The 17359-nt window shown below is 34.6% G+C and overlaps 3 non-coding genes across 3 annotated transcripts; all 3 read right to left on the minus strand.

The window, feature by feature from the left end:
- Positions 1 to 304: 304 nt before the first annotated feature.
- TRNAD-GUC (transfer RNA aspartic acid (anticodon GUC)) lies at positions 305 to 376 on the minus strand. Its single transcript has one exon. It is a non-coding gene; the product is annotated as a tRNA-Asp (tRNA).
- A 5314-nt stretch (positions 377 to 5690) lies between these two features.
- On the minus strand, positions 5691 to 5762 carry TRNAD-GUC (transfer RNA aspartic acid (anticodon GUC)). The gene has a single exon. It is a non-coding gene; the product is annotated as a tRNA-Asp (tRNA).
- Positions 5763 to 13722: 7960 nt separating this feature from the next.
- Positions 13723 to 13794, minus strand: TRNAD-GUC (transfer RNA aspartic acid (anticodon GUC)). The gene has a single exon. It is a non-coding gene; the product is annotated as a tRNA-Asp (tRNA).
- Positions 13795 to 17359: the final 3565 nt, after the last annotated feature.

Here is a 17359-nt window from a genome sequence, read left to right on the forward strand (position 1 = left end):
GGAAAATGAAAAGTCAGTAATATTGACAACATAATTTTACTCTTGCAATGCATAGCACTCTAAAGTCTATTCTCCTGCTCTAACCAAGCAGTGTATTGAATAACTATTTATAACTTTGATAAAAATACCTAAAGCCAGGTCATGGGGACCTTGCAAACTGTACTTGTAGCACTGGCCATGAAGCTTACATGCAAGATTTTTTTCAAGTTGACATAAACCCTGGATTCAATTTGGATAAGGCATTTTTGTTATCTCAATGAAACAACGTGAAACAGCACACATAAAAGAGATTAAAAGTTCAAAACTCCCCGTCGGGGAATTGAACCCCGGTCTCCCGCGTGACAGGCGGGGATACTCACCACTATACTAACGAGGACTTACTTGGTCAATTTTTGGCAAAATTTGATCAAAAAATATACCCAAAAAACATGTCATGGTTAGCTTTCGAAATGTGTATGTCATTGGCCAAAGAGATTATATGCTACATTTTTTCAAGCTAATTTAAAACCCTAAATAAATATTTAACCTATTATTTGGAAAATGAAAAGTCAGTAATATTGACAACATAATTTTACTCTTGCAATGCATAGCACTCTAAAGTCTTTTCTCCTGCTCTAACCAAGCAGTGTATTGAATCACTATTTATTACTTTGATAAATATACCCAAAACCAGGTCATGGGGACCTCCTAAATTCTACTTGTAGCACTGGCCATGAAGCTTACATGCAAGATTTTTTTCAAGTTGACATAATCCCTGGATTCAATTTAGATAAGGCATTTTTGTTATCTCAATGAAACAAAGTGAAACAGCATGCAAAAAAAGAGATTAAAAGTTGAAAACTCCCCATCGGGGAATTGAACCCCAGCTCCCGCATGACAGGCGGAGACACTTCACACTATACTAACGAGGACTTACTTGGTCAATTTTTGGCAAAATATGATCAAAAAATATACCCAAAAAACATGTCATGGTTAGCTATCGAAATTTGTATGTCATTGGCCAAAGAGATTATATGCTACATTTTTTCAAGCTAATTTAAAACCCTAAAGAAATATTTAACCTATTATTTGGAAAATGAAAAGTCAGTAATATTGACAACATAATTTTACTCTTGCAATGCATAGCACTCTAAAGTCTATTCTCCTGCTCTAACCAAGCAGTGTATTGAATAACTATTTATTACTTTGATAAATATACCTAAAGCCAGGTCATGGGGACCTTGCAAACTGTACTTGTAGCACTGGCCATGAAGCTTACATGCAAGATTTTTTTCAAGTTGACATAAACCCTGGATTCAATATGGATAAGGCATTTTTGTTATCTCAATGAAACAACGTGAAACAGCACACATAAAAGAGATTAAAAGTTCAAAACTCCCCGTTTAAAACCCTAAAGAAATATTTAAACTATTATTTGGCAAATGAAAAGTTAGTAATTTTGACAACATAATTTAACTCTTGCAATGCATAGCACTCTAAAGTCTTTTCTCCTGCTCTAACCAAGCAGTGTATTGAATCACTATTTATTACTTTGATAAATATACCCAAAACCAGGTCGTGGGGACCTCGTAAATTCTACTTGTAGCACTGGCCATGAAGCTTACATGCAAGATTTTTTCAAGTTGACATAAACCCTGGATTCAATTTAGATAAGGCATTTTTGTTATCTCAATGAAACAAAGTGAAACAGCATGCAAAAAAAGTGATTGAAAGTTCAAAACTCCCAGTCGAGAAATCAAACCCCGGTCCTCTGCAGGTCAGGCGGGGATACTTCACACTATACAAACGAGGACTTACTTGGTCAATTTTTGGCAAAATATGATCCAAAAATATACCCAAAAAACATGTCATGGTTAGCTATCGAAATGTGTATGTCATTGGCCAAAGAGATTATATGCTACAATTTTTCAAGCTAATTTAAAACCCTAAAGAAATATTTAACCTATTATTTGGAAAATGAAAAGTCAGTATCCCGCGTGACAGGCGGGGATACTCAGCACTATACTAACGAGGATTTACTTGGTCAATTTTTGGCAAAATATGATCAAAAAATATACCCAAAAAACATGTCATGGTTAGCTATCGAAATGTGTATGCCATTGGCCAAAGAGATTATATGCTACATTTTTTCAAGCTAATTTAAAACCCTAAAGAAATATTTAACCTATTATTTGGAAAAAGAAAAGTCAGTAATATTGACAACATAATTTTACTCTTGCAATGCATAGCACTCTAAAGTCTTTTCTCCTGCTCTAACCAAGCAGTGTATTGAATCACTATTTATTACTTTGATAAATATACCCAAAACAAGGTCATGGGGACCTCCTAAATTCTACTTGTAGCACTGGCCATGAAGCTTACATGCAAGATTTTTTTCAAGTTGACATAATCCCTGGATTCAATTTAGATAAGGCATTTTTGTTATCTCAATGAAACAAAGTGAAACAGCATGCAAAAAAAGAGATTAAAAGTTCAAAACTCCCCATCGGGGAATTGAACCCCAGCTCCCGCATGACAGGCGGAGACACTTCACACTATACTAACGAGGACTTACTTGGTCAATTTTTGGCAAAATATGATCAAAAAATATACCCAAAAAACATGTCATGGTTAGCTATCGAAATGTGTATGTCATTGGCCAAAGAGATTATATGCTACAATTTTTCAAGCTAATTTAAAACCCTAAAGAAATATTTAACCTATTATTTGGAAAATGAAAAGTCAGTAATATTGACAAAATAATTTTACTCTTGCAATGCATAGCACTCTAAAGTCTTTTCTCCTGCTCTAACCAAGCAGTGTATTGAATCACTATTTATTACTTTGATAAATATACCCAAAATAAGGTCATGGGGACCTCCTAAATTCTACTTGTAGCACTGGCCATGAAGCTTACATGCAAGATTTTTTTCAAGTTGACATAATCCCTGGATTCAATTTAGATAAGGCATTTTTGTTATCTCAATGAAACAAAGTAAAACAGCATGCAAAAAAAGAGATTAAAAGTTCAAAACTCCCCATCGGGGAATTGAACCCCAGCTCCCGCATGACAGGCGGAGACACTTCACACTATACTAACGAGGACTTACTTGGTCAATTTTTAGCAAAATATGATCAAAAAATATACCCAAAAAACATGTCTTGGTTAGCTATCGAAATGTGTATGTCATTGGCCAAAGAGATTATATGCTACAATTTTTCAAGCTAATTTAAAACCCTAAAGAAATATTTAACCTATTATTTGGAAAATGAAAAGTCAGTAATATTGACAAAATAATTTTACTCTTGCAATGCATAGCACTCTAAAGTCTTTTCTCCTGCTCTAACCAAGCAGTGTATTGAATCACTATTTATTACTTTGATAAATATACCCAAAACCAGGTCATGGGGACCTCGTAAATTCTACTTGTTGCACTGGCCATGAAGCTTACATGCAAGATTTTTTTCAAGTTGACATAATCCCTGGATTCAATTTAGATAACGCATTTTTGTTATCTCAATGAAACAAAGTGAAACAGCATGCAAAAAAAATAGATTAAAAGTTCAATACTCCCCGTTGGGGAATTGAACCCCAGCCTCCCGCATGACAGGCGGAAACACTTCACACTATACTAACGAGGACTTACTTGGTCAATTTTTGGCAAAATAATATCAAAAAATATACCCAAAAAACATGTCATGGTTAGCTATCGAAATTTGTATGTCATTGGCCAAAGAGATTATATGCTACATTTTTTCAAGCTAATTTAAAACCCTAAAGAAATATTTAACCTATTATTTGGAAAATGAAAAGTCAGTAATATTGACAACATAATTTTACTCTTGCAATGCATAGCACTCTAAAGTCTTTTCTCCTGCTCTAACCAAGCAGTGTATTGAATCACTATTTATTACTTTGATAAAAATACCCAAAACAAGGTCATGGGGACCTCCTAAATTCTACTTGTAGCACTGGCCATGAAGCTTACATGCAAGATTTTTTTCAAGTTGACATAATCCCTGGATTCAATTCAGATAAGGCATTTTTGTTATCTCAATGAAACAAAGTGAAACAGCATGCAAAAAAAAAGATTAAAAGTTCAAAACTCCCCATCGGGGAATTGAACCCCAGCTCCCGCATGACAGGCGGAGACACTTCACACTATACTATCGAGGACTTACTTGGTCAATTTTTGGCAAAATATGATCAAAAAATATACCCAAAAAACATGTCATGGTTAGCTATCAAAATTTGTATGTCATTGGCCAAAGAGATTATATGCTACATTTTTTCAAGCTAATTTAAAACTCTAAAGAAATATTTAAACTATTATTTGGCAAATGAAAAGACAGTAATTTTGACAACATAATTTTACTCTTGCAATGCATAGCACTCTAAAGTCTTTTCTCCTGCTCTAACCAAGCAGTGTATTGAATCACTATTTATTACTTTGATAAATATACCCAAAACCAGGTCATGGGGACCTCGTAAATTCTACTTGTAGCACTGGCCATGAAGCTTACATGCAAGATTTTTTCAAGTTGACATAAACCCTGGATTCAATTTAGATAAGGCATTTTTGTTATCTCAATGAAACAAAGTGAAACAGCAAGAAAAAAAAGCGATTGAAAGTTCAAAACTCCCAGTCGAGAAATCAAACCCCGGTCATCTGCAGGTCAGGCGGGGATACTTCACACTATACTAACGAGGACTTACTTGGTCAATTTTTGGCAAAATATGATGAAAAAATATACCCAAAAAACATGTCATGGTTAGCTATCGAAATGTGTATGTCATTCGCCAAAGAGATTATATGCTACAATTTTTCAAGCTAATTTAAAACCCTAAAGAAATATTTAACCTATTATTTGGAAAATGAAAAGTCAGTAATATTGACAACATAATTTTACTCTTGCAATGCATAGCACTCTAAAGTCTTTTCTCCTGCTCTAACCAAGCAGTGTATTGAATCACTATTTATTACTTTGATAAATATACCCAAAACCAGGTCATGGGGACCTCATAAATTCTACTTGTAGCACTGGCCATGAAGCTTACATGCAAGATTTTTTTCAAGTTGACATAATCCCTGGATTCAATTTAGATAAGGCATTTTTTTATCTCAATGAAACAAAGTGAAACAGCATGCAAAAAAAATAGATTAAAAGTTCAAAACTCCCCGTTGGGGAATTGAACCCCAGCCTCCCGCATGACTGGCGGAAACACTTCACACTATACTAACGAGGACTTACTTGGTCAATTTTTGGCAAAATAATATTAAAAAATATACCCAAAAAACATGTCATGGTTAGCTATCGAAATTTGTATGTCATTGGCCAAAGAGATTATATGCTACATTTTTTCAAGCTAATTTAAAACCCTAAAGAAATATTTAACCTATTATTTGGAAAATGAAAAGTCAGTAATATTGACAACATAATTTTACTCTTGCAATGCATAGCACTCTAAAATCTATTCTCCTGCTCTAACCAAGCAGTGTATTGAATAACTATTTAATACTTTGATAAATATACCTAAAGCCAGGTCATGGGGACCTTGCAAACTGTACTTGTAGCACTTGCCATGAAGCTTACATGCAAGATTTTTTTCAAGTTGACATAAACCCTGGATTCAATTTGGATAAGGCATTTTTGTTATCTCAATGAAACAACGTGAAACAGCACACAGAAAAGAGATTAAAAGTTCAAAACTCCCCATCGGGGAATTGAACCCCGGTCTCCCGCGTGACAGGCGGGGATACTCACCACTATACTAACGAGGACTTACTTGGTCAATTTTTGGCAAAATTTGATCAAAAAATATACACAAAAAACATGTCATGGTTAGCTTTCGAAATGTGTATGTCATTGGCCAAAGAGATTATATGCTAAATTTTTTCAAGCTAATTTAAAACCCTAAAGAAATATTTAACCTATTATTTGGAAAAAGAAAAGTCAGTAATATTGACAACATAATTGTACTCTTGCAATGCATAGCACTCAAAAGTCTTTTCTCCTGCTCTAACCAAGCAGTGTATTGAATCACTATTTATTACTTTGATAAATGTACCCAAAACCAGGTCATGGGGACCTCCTAAATTCTACTTGTAGCACTGGCCATGAAGCTTACATGCAAGATTTTTTTCAAGTTGACATAATCCCTGGATTCAATTTAGATAAGGCATTTTTGTTATCTCAATGAAACAAAGTGAAACAGTATGCAAAAAAAGAGATTAAAAGTTCAAAACTCCCCATCGGGGAATTGAACCCCAGCTCCCGCATGACAGGCGGAGACACTTCACACTATACTAACGAGGACTTACTTGGTCAATTTTTGGCAAAATTTGATCAAAAAATATACCCAAAAAACATGTCATGGTTAGCTTTCGAAATGTGTATGTCATTGGCCAAAGAGATTATATGCTACATTTTTTCAAGCTAATTTAAAACCCTAAAGAAATATTTAACCTATTATTTGGAAAAAGAAAAGTCAGTAATATTGACAACATAATTTTACTCTTGCAATGCATAGCACTCTAAAGTCTTTTCTCCTGCTCTAACCAAGCAGTGTATTGAATCACTATTTATTACTTTGATAAATGTACCCAAAACCAGGTCATGGGGACCTCGTAAATTCTACTTGTAGCACTGGCCATGAAGCTTACATGCAAGATTTTTTCAAGTTGACATAAACCCTGGATTCAATTTAGATAAGGCATTTTTGTTATCTCAATGAAACAAAGTGCAACAGCATGCAAAAAAAGTGATTGAAAGTTCAAAACTCCCAGTCGAGAAATCAAACCCCGGTCCTCTGCAGGTCAGGCGGGGATACTTCACACTATACAAACGAGGACTTACTTGGTCAATTTTTGGCAAAATATGATCCAAAAATATACCCAAAAAACATGTCATGGTTAGCTATCGAAATGTGTATGTCATTGGCCAAAGAGATTATATGCTACAATTTTTCAAGCTAATTTAAAACCCTAAAGAAATATTTAAACTATTATTTGGCAAATGAAAAGACAGTAATTTTGACAACATAATTTTACTCTTGCAATGCATAGCACTCTAAAGTCTTTTCTCCTGCTCTAACCAAGCAGTGTATTGAATCACTATTTATTACTTTGATAAATATACCCAAAACCAGGTCATGGGGACCTCGTAAATTCTACTTGTAGCACTGGCCATGAAGCTTACATGCAAGATTTTTTTCAAGTTGACATAATCCCTGGATTCAATTTAGATAAGGCATTTTTGTTATCTCAATGAAACAAAGTGAAACAGCATGCAAAAAAAATAGATTAAAAGTTCAAAACTCACCGTCGGGGAATTGAACCCCAGCCTCCCGCATGACAGGCGGAAACACTTCACACTATACTAACGACGACTTACTTGGTCAATTTTTGGCAAAATAATATCAAAAAATATACCCAAAAAACATGTCATGGTTAGCTATCGAAATTTGTATGTCATTGGCCAAAGAGATTATATGCTACATTTTTTCAAGCTAATTTTAAACCCTAAAGAAATATTTAACCTATTGTTTGGAAAAAGAAAAGTCAGTAATATTGACAACATAATTTTACTCTTGCAATGCATAGCACTCTAAAGTCTTTTCTCCTGCTCTAACCAAGCAGTGTATTGAATCACTATTTATTACTTTGATAAATATACCCAAAACCAGGTCATGGGGACCTCGTAAATTCTACTTGTAGCACTGACCATGAAGCTTACATGCAAGATTTTTTTCAAGTTGACATAATCCCTGGATTCAATTTAGATAAGGCATTTTTGTTATCTCAATGAAACAAAGTGAAACAGCATGCAAAAAAAGAGATTAAAAGTTCAAAACTCCCCATCGGGGAATTGAACCCCAGCTCTCGCATGACAGGCGGAGACACTTCACACTATACTAACGAGGACTTACTTGGTCAATTTTTGGCAAAATATGATCAAAAAATATACCCAAAAAACATTTCATGGTTAGCTATCGAAATTTGTATGTCATTGGCCAAAGAGATTATATGCTACATTTTTTCAAGCTAATTTAAAACCCTAAAGAAATATTTAAACTATTATTTGGCAAATGAAAAGTCAGTAATTTTGACAACATAATTTTACTCTTGCAATGCATAGCACTCTAAAGTCTTTTCTCCTGCTCTAACCAAGCAGTGTATTGAATCACTATTTATTACTTTGATAAATATACCCAAAACCAGGTCGTGGGGACCTCGTAAATTCTACTTGTAGCACTGGCCATGAAGCTTACATGCAAGATTTTTTCAAGTTGACATAAACCCTGGATTCAATTTAGATAAGGCATTTTTGTTATCTCAATGAAACAAAGTGAAACAGCATGCAAAAAAAGTGATTGAAAGTTCAAAACTCCCAGTCGAGAAATTAAACCACGGTCCTCTGCAGGTCAGGCGGGGATACTTCACACTATACTAACGAGGACTTACTTGGTCAATTTTTGGCAAAATATGATCAAAAAATATACCCAAAAAACATGTCATGGTTAGCTTTCGAAATGTGTATGTCATTGGCCAAAGAGATTATATGCTACAATTTTTCAAGCTAATTTAAAACCCTAAAGAAATATTTAACCTATTATTTGGAAAATGAAAAGCCAGTAATATTGACAACATAATTTTACTCTTGCAATGCATAGCACTCTAAAGTCTTTTCTCCTGCTCTAACCAAGCAGTGTATTGAATCACTATTTATTACTTTGATAAATATACCCAAAACCAGGTCATGGGGACCTCGTAAATTCTACTTGTAGCACTGGCCATGAAGCTTACATGCAAGATTTTTTTCAAGTTGACATAATCCCTGGATTCAATTTAGATAAGGCATTTTTGTTATCTCAATGAAACAAAGTGAAACAGCATGCAAAAAAAGAGATTAAAAGTTCAAAACTCCCCATCGGGGAATTGAACCCCAGCTCTCGCATGACAGGCGGAGACACTTCACACTATACTAACGAGGACTTACTTGGTCAATTTTTGGCAAAATATGATCAAAAAATATACCCAAAAAACATGTCATGGTTAGCTATCGAAATGTGTATGCCATTGGCCAAAGAGATTATATGCTACATTTTTTCAAGCTAATTTAAAACCCTAAAGAAATATTTAACCTATTATTTGGAAAAAGAAAAGTCAGTAATATTGACAACATAATTTTACTCATGCAATGCATAGCACTCTAAAGTCTTTTCTCCTGCTCTAACCAAGCAGTGTATTGAATCACTATTTATTACTTTGATAAATATACCTAAAGCCAGGTCATGGGGACCTTGCAAACTGTACTTGTAGCACTGACCATGAAGCTTACATGCAAGATTTTTTTCAAGTTGACATAATCCCTGGATTCAATTTAGATAAGGCATTTTTGTTATCTCAATGAAACAAAGTGAAACAGCATGCAAAAAAAGAGATTAAAAGTTCAAAACTCCCCATCGGGGAATTGAACCCCAGCTCTCGCATGACAGGCGGAGACACTTCACACTATACTAACGAGGACTTACTTGGTCAATTTTTGGCAAAATATGATCAAAAAATATACCCAAAAAACATTTCATGGTTAGCTATCGAAATTTGTATGTCATTGGCCAAAGAGATTATATGCTACATTTTTTCAAGCTAATTTAAAACCATAAAGAAATATTTAAACTATTATTTGGCAAATGAAAAGTCAGTAATTTTGACAACATAATTTTACTCTTGCAATGCATAGCACTCTAAAGTCTTTTCTCCTGCTCTAACCAAGCAGTGTATTGAATCACTATTTATTACTTTGATAAATATACCCAAAACCAGGTCGTGGGGACCTCGTAAATTCTACTTGTAGCACTGGCCATGAAGCTTACATGCAAGATTTTTTCAAGTTGACATAAACCCTGGATTCAATTTAGATAAGGCATTTTTGTTATCTCAATGAAACAAAGTGAAACAGCATGCAAAAAAAGTGATTGAAAGTTCAAAACTCCCAGTCGAGAAATTAAACCACGGTCCTCTGCAGGTCAGGCGGGGATACTTCACACTATACTAACGAGGACTTACTTGGTCAATTTTTGGCAAAATATGATCAAAAAATATACCCAAAAAACATGTCATGGTTAGCTTTCGAAATGTGTATGTCATTGGCCAAAGAGATTATATGCTACAATTTTTCAAGCTAATTTAAAACCCTAAAGAAATATTTAACCTATTATTTGGAAAATGAAAAGCCAGTAATATTGACAACATAATTTTACTCTTGCAATGCATAGCACTCTAAAGTCTTTTCTCCTGCTCTAACCAAGCAGTGTATTGAATCACTATTTATTACTTTGATAAATATACCCAAAACCAGGTCATGGGGACCTCCTAAATTCTACTTGTAGCACTGGCCATGAAGCTTACATGCAAGATTTTTTTCAAGTTGACATAATCCCTGGATTCAATTTAGATAAGGCATTTTTGTTATCTCAATGAAACAAAGTGAAACAGCATGCAAAAAAAATAGATTAAAAGTTCAAAACTCCCCGTCGGGGAATTGAACCCCAGCCTCCCGCATGACAGGCGGAAACACTTCACACTATACTAACAAGGACTTACTTGGTCAATTTTTGGCAAAATAATATCAAAAAATATACCCAAAAAACATGTCATGGTTAGCTATCGAAATGTGTATGCCATTGGCCAAAAAGATTATATGCTACATTTTTTCAAGCTAATTTAAAACCCTATAGAAATATTTAACATATTATTTGGAAAAAGAAAAGTCAGTAATATTGACAACATAATTTTACTCTTGCAATGCATAGCACTCTAAAGTCTTTTCTCCTGCTCTAACCAAGCAGTGTATTGAATCACTATTTATTACTTTGATAAATATACCCAAAACCAGGTCATGGGGACCTCGCAAACTGTACTTGTAGCACTGGCCATGAAGCTTACATGCAAGCTTTTTTTCAAGTTGACATAAACCCTGGATTCAATTTGGATAAGGCATTTTTGTTATCTCAATGAAACAACGTGAAACAGCACACATAAAAGAGATTAAAAGTTCAAAACTCCCCGTCGGGGAACTGAACCCCGGTCTCCCGCGTGACAGGCGGGGATACTCAGCACTATACTAACGAGGATTTACTTGGTCAATTTTTGGCAAAATTTGATCAAAAAATATACCCAAAAAACATGTCATGGTTAGCTATCGAAATGTGTATGCCATTGGCCAAAGAGATTATATGCTACATTTTTTCAAGCTAATTTAAAACCCTAAAGAAATATTTAACCTATAATTTGGAAAAAGAAAAGTCAGTAATATTGACAACATAATTTTACTCATGCAATGCATAGCACTCTAAAGTCTTTTCTCCTGCTCTAACCAAGCAGTGTATTGAATCACTATTTATTACTTTGATAAATATACCTAAAGCCAGGTCATGGGGACCTTGCAAACTGTACTTGTAGCACTGACCATGAAGCTTACATGCAAGATTTTTTTCAAGTTGACATAATCCCTGGATTCAATTTAGATAAGGCATTTTTGTTATCTCAATGAAACAAAGTGAAACAGCATGCAAAAAAAGTGATTGAAAGTTCAAAACTCCCAGTCGAGAAATTAAACCACGGTCCTCTGCAGGTCAGGCGGGGATACTTCACACTATACTAACGAGGACTTACTTGGTCAATTTTTGGCAAAATATGATCAAAAAATATACCCAAAAAACATGTCATGGTTAGCTTTCGAAATGTGTATGTCATTGGCCAAAGAGATTATATGCTACAATTTTTCAAGCTAATTTAAAACCCAAAAGAAATATTTAACCTATTATTTGGAAAATGAAAAGCCAGTAATATTGACAACATAATTTTACTCTTGCAATGCATAGCACTCTAAAGTCTTTTCTCCTGCTCTAACCAAGCAGTGTATTGAATCACTATTTATTACTTTGATAAATATACCCAAAACCAGGTCATGGGGACCTCGTAAATTCTACTTGTAGCACTGGCCATGAAGCTTACATGCAAGATTTTTTTCAAGTTGACATAATCCCTGGATTCAATTTAGATAAGGCATTTTTGTTATCTCAATGAAACAAAGTGAAACAGCATGCAAAAAAAATAGATTAAAAGTTCAAAACTCCCCGTCGGGGAATTGAACCCCAGCCTCCCGCATGACAGGCGGAAACACTTCACACTATACTAACAAGGACTTACTTGGTCAATTTTTGGCAAAATAATATCAAAAAATATACCCAAAAAACATGTCATGGTTAGCTATCGAAATGTGTATGCCATTGGCCAAAAAGATTATATGCTACATTTTTTCAAGCTAATTTAAAACCCTAAAGAAATATTTAACATATTATTTGGAAAAAGAAAAGTCAGTAATATTGACAACATAATTTTACTCTTGCAATGCATAGCACTCTAAAGTCTTTTCTCCTGCTCTAACCAAGCAGTGTATTGAATCACTATTTATTACTTTGATAAATATACCCAAAACCAGGTCATGGGGACCTCGCAAACTGTACTTGTAGCACTGGCCATGAAGCTTACATGCAAGCTTTTTTTCAAGTTGACATAAACCCTGGATTCAATTTGGATAAGGCATTTTTGTTATCTCAATGAAACAACGTGAAACAGCACACATAAAAGAGATTAAAAGTTCAAAACTCCCCGTCGGGGAACTGAACCCCGGTCTCCCGCGTGACAGGCGGGGATACTCAGCACTATACTAACGAGGATTTACTTGGTCAATTTTTGGCAAAATTTGATCAAAAAATATACCCAAAAAACATGTCATGGTTAGCTATCGAAATGTGTATGCCATTGGCCAAAGAGATTATATGCTACATTTTTTCAAGCTAATTTAAAACCCTAAAGAAATATTTAACCTATTATTTGGAAAAAGAAAAGTCAGTAATATTGACAACATAATTTTACTCATGCAATGCATAGCACTCTAAAGTCTTTTCTCCTGCTCTAACCAAGCAGTGTATTGAATCACTATTTATTACTTTGATAAATATACCCAAAACAAGGTCATGGGGACCTCCTAAATTCTACTTGTAGCACTGGCCATGAAGCTTACATGCAAGATTTTTTTCAAGTTGACATAATCCCTGGATTCAATTTAGATAAGGCATTTTTGTTATCTCAATGAAACAAAGTGAAACAGCATGCAAAAAAAGAGATTAAAAGTTCAAAACTCCCCATCGGGGAATTGAACCCCAGCTCCCGCATGACAGGCGGAGACACTTCACACTATACTAACGAGGACTTACTTGGTCAATTTTTGGCAAAATATGATCAAAAAATATACCCAAAAAACATGTCATGGTTAGCTATCGAAATTTGTATGTCATTGGCCAAAGAGATTATATGTTACATGTTTTCAAGCTAATTTAAAACCCTAAAGAAATATTTAACCTATTATTTGGAAAATGAAAAGTCAGTAATATTGACAACATAATTTTACTCTTGCAATGCATAGCACTCTAAAATCTTTTCTCCTGCTCTAACCAAGCAGTGTATTGAATAACTATTTATTACTTTGATAAATATACCTAAAGCCAGGTCATGGGGACCTTGCAAACTGTACTTGTAGCACTGGCCATGAAGCTTACATGCAAGATTTTTTTCAAGTTGACATAAACCCTGGATTCAATTTGGATAAGGCATTTTTGTTATCTCAATGAAACAACGTGAAACAGCACACATAAAAGAGATTAAAAGTTCAAAACTCCCCGTCGGGGAATTGAACCCCGGTCTCCCACGTGACAGGCGGGGATACTCACCACTATACTAACGAGGACTTACTTGGTGAACTTTTGGCAAAATTTTATCAAAAAATATACCCAAAAAACATGTCATGGTTAGCTTTCTAAAAGTGGATGTGATTGGCCAAAGAGATTATATGCAACATTTTTTCAAGCTAATTTAAAACCCTAAAGAAATATTTAACCTATTATTTGGAAAATGAAAAGTCAGTAATATTGACAACATAATTTTACTCTTGCAATGGATAGCACTCTAAAGTCTTTTCTCCTGCTCTAACCAAGCAGTGTATTGAATCACTATTTATTACTTTGATAAATATACCCAAAACCAGGTCATGGGGACCTCGTAAATTCTACTTGTAGCACTGGCCATGAAGCTTACATGCAAGATTTTTTTCAAGTTGACATAATCCCTGGATTCAATTTAGATAAGGCATTTTTGTTATCTCAATGAAACAAAGTGAAACAGCATGCAAAAAAAATAGATTAAAAGTTCAAAACTCCCCGTCGGGGAATTGAACCCCAGCCTCCTGCATGACAGGCGGAAACACTCAACACTATACTAACGAGGACTTACTTGGACAATTTTTGGCAAAATAATATCAAAAAATATACCCAAAAAACATGTCATGGTTAGCTATCGAAATTTGTATGTCATTGGCCAAAGAGATTATATGCTACATTTTTTCAAGCTAATTTAAAACCCTAAAGAAATATTTAACCTATTATTTGGAAAATGAAAAGTCAGTAATATTGACAACATAATTTTACTCTTGCAATGCATAGCACTCTAAAGTCTATTCTCCTGCTCTAACCAAGCAGTGTATTGAATAACTATTTATTACTTTGATAAATATACCTAAAGCCAGGTCATGGGGACCTTGCAAACTGTACTTGTAGCACTGGCCATGAAGCTTACATGCAAGATTTTTTTCAAGTTGACATAAACCCTGGATTCAATTTGGATAAGGCATTTTTGTTATCTCAATGAAACAACGTGAAACAGCACACATAAAAGAGATTAAAAGTTCTAAACTCCCCGTCGGGGAACCGAACCCCGGTCTCCCGCGTGACAGGTGGGGATACTCACCACTATACTAACTAGGACTTACTTGGTCAATTTTTGGCAAAATTTGATCAAAAAATATACCCAAAAAACATGTCATGGTTAGCTTTCGAAATGTGTATGTCATTGGCCAAAGAGATAATATGCTACATTTTTTCAAGCTAATTTAAAACCCTAAAGAAATATTTAACCTATTATTTGGAAAATGAAAAGTCAGTAATATTGACAACATAATTTTACTCTTGCAATGCATAGCACTCTAAAGTCTTTTCTCCTGCTCTAACCAAGCAGTGTATTGAATCACTGTTTATTACTTTGATAAATATACCCAAAACCAGGTCATGGGGACCTCGCAAACTGTACTTGTAGCACTGGCCATGAAGCATACATGCAAGCTTTTTTTCAAGTTGACATAAACCCTGGATTCAATTTGGATAAGGCATTTTTGTTATCTCAATGAAACAACGTGAAACAGCACACATAAAAGAGATTAAAAGTTCAAAACTCCCCGTCGGGGAACTGAACCCCGGTCTCCCGCGTGACAGGCGGGGATACTCAGCACTATACTAACGAGGATTTACTTGGTCAATTTTTGGCAAAATTTGATCAAAAAATATACCCAAAAAACATGTCATGGTTAGCTATCGAAATGTGTATGCCATTGGCCAAAGAGATTATATGCTACATTTTTTCAAGCTAATTTAAAACCCTAAAGAAATATTTAACCTATTATTTGGAAAAAGAAAAGTCAGTAATATTGACAACATAATTTTACTCATGCAATGCATAGCACTCTAAAGTCTTTTCTCCTGCTCTAACCAAGCAGTGTATTGAATCACTATTTATTACTTTGATAAATATACCCAAAACAAGGTCATGGGGACCTCCTAAATTCTACTTGTAGCACTGGCCATGAAGTTTACATGCAAGATTTTTTTCAAGTTGACATAATCCCTGGATTCAATTTAGATAAGGCATTTTTGTTATCTCAATGAAACAAAGTGAAACAGCATGCAAAAAAAGAGATTAAAAGTTCAAAACTCCCCATCGGGGAATTGAACCCCAGCTCCCGCATGACAGGCGGAGACACTTCACACTATACTAACGAGGACTTACTTGGTCAATTTTTGGCAAAATATGATCAAAAAATATACCCAAAAAACATGTCATGGTTAGCTATCGAAATTTGTATGTCATTGGCCAAAGAGATTATATGCTACATATTTTCAAGCTAATTTAAAACCCTAAAGAAATATTTAAACTATTATTTGGCAAATGAAAAGTCAGTAATTTTGACAACATAATTTTACTCTTGCAATGCATAGCACTCTAAAGTCTTTTCTCCTGCTCTAAACAAGCAGTGTATTGAATCACTATTTATTACTTTGATAAATATACCCAAAACCAGGTCGTGGGGACCTCGTAAATTCTACTTGTAGCACTGGCCATGAAGCTTACATGCAAGATTTTTTCAAGTTGACATAAACCCTGGATTCAATTTAGATAAGGCATTTTTGTTATCTCAATGAAACAAAGTGAAACAGCATGCAAAAAAAGTGATTGAAAGTTCAAAACTCCCAGTCGAGAAATCAAACCCCGGTCCTCTGCAGGTCAGGCGGGGATACTTCACACTATACTAACGAGGACTTACTTGGTCAATTTTTGGCAAAATATGATCAAAAAATATACCCAAAAAACATGTCATGGTTAGCTATCGAAATGTGTATGTCATTGGCCAAAGAGATTACATGCTACAATTTTTCAAGCTAATTTAAAACCCTAAAGAAATATTTAACCTATTATTTGGAAAATGAAAAGTCAGTAATATTGACAACATAATTTTACTCTTCCAATGCATAGCACTCTAAAGTCTTTTCTCCTGCTCTAACCAAGCAGTGTATTGAATCACTATTTATTACTTTGATAAATATACCCAAAACCAGGTCATGGGGACCTCGTAAATTCTACTTGTAGCACTGGCCATGAAGCTTACATGCAAGATTTTTTTCAAGTTGACATAATCCCTGGATTCAATTTAGATAAGGCATTTTTGTTATCTCAATGAAACAAAGTGAAACAGCATGCAAAAAAAATAGATTAAAAGTTCAAAACTCCCCGTCGGGGAATTGAACCCCAGCCTCCCGCATGACAGGCGGAAACACTTCACACTATACTAACAAGGACTTACTTGGTCAATTTTTGGCAAAATAATATCAAAAAATATACCCAAAAAACATGTCATGGTTAGCTATCGAAATTTGTATGTCATTGGCCAAAGAGATTATATGCAACATTTTTTCAAGCTAATTTAAAACCCTAAAGAAATATTTAACCTATTATTTGGAAAATGAAAAGTCAGTAATATTGACAACATAATTTTACTCTTGCAATGCATAGCACTCTAAAGTCTATTCTCCTGCTCTAACCAAGCAGTGTATTGAATAACTATTTATTACTTTGATAAATATACCTAAAGCCAGGTCATGGGGACCTTGCAAACTGTACTTGTAGCACTGGCCATGAAGCTTACATGC

The sequence above is a fragment of the Taudactylus pleione genome, unplaced genomic scaffold, assembly GCF_031769625.1.
Source record: "Taudactylus pleione unplaced genomic scaffold, aTauple2 ptg000117l, whole genome shotgun sequence".
Classification (NCBI taxonomy): Eukaryota; Metazoa; Chordata; class Amphibia; order Anura; family Myobatrachidae; genus Taudactylus; species Taudactylus pleione.